This window comes from Phytophthora parasitica, assembly GCF_000247585.1.
Source record: "Phytophthora parasitica INRA-310 unplaced genomic scaffold supercont2.7, whole genome shotgun sequence".
Lineage (NCBI taxonomy): Eukaryota > Oomycota > Peronosporomycetes > Peronosporales > Peronosporaceae > Phytophthora > Phytophthora nicotianae.
The window spans coordinates 28,060-28,535 of record NW_008648993.1 but is presented as its reverse complement, the minus strand read 5'-3'; positions in this window follow the sequence as shown (position 1 = coordinate 28,535).

Genomic DNA, 476 nt, shown 5'->3' with positions numbered 1-476 from the left:
GTCTGCAAGTAGAGCTCGAGGAAAGTGCTCATGCAACTCTAGATCGCTGTATAGCGGCGCGCCATGCAAATACGACTCGGGCGTACGCGCCGAAACAGCGAAAATATAAGTCATGGTGTGACCGTAAGGGCTTCCACGAAGCCACGCGCTACCAAGTGACGGCGTCCAAGCTGCACTTGTTTTTACAAGTAGAAGTTGTTGATCGGAACGTTCGTGTGAAGAACCGCAAGCGCAAAGATATCCCTAATTTCCTAGTGCCAGAAGAATGGTACGACATAAAATTACTGAAAGCAGGTAAAAACAAACCACTCCGATGACATACCGAGCTCATTACGACGCTACTATCAAAGCATTTCCCGCACTTGGCATCAAATCAAAAGCCAAGACGCACGCAGCTCGCGGATCGGGCTCTAGAATGGCAGAACTAGCAGGCGCTACAGAAACACAGATACGACGGTAAGGAAGATGGAACGCCG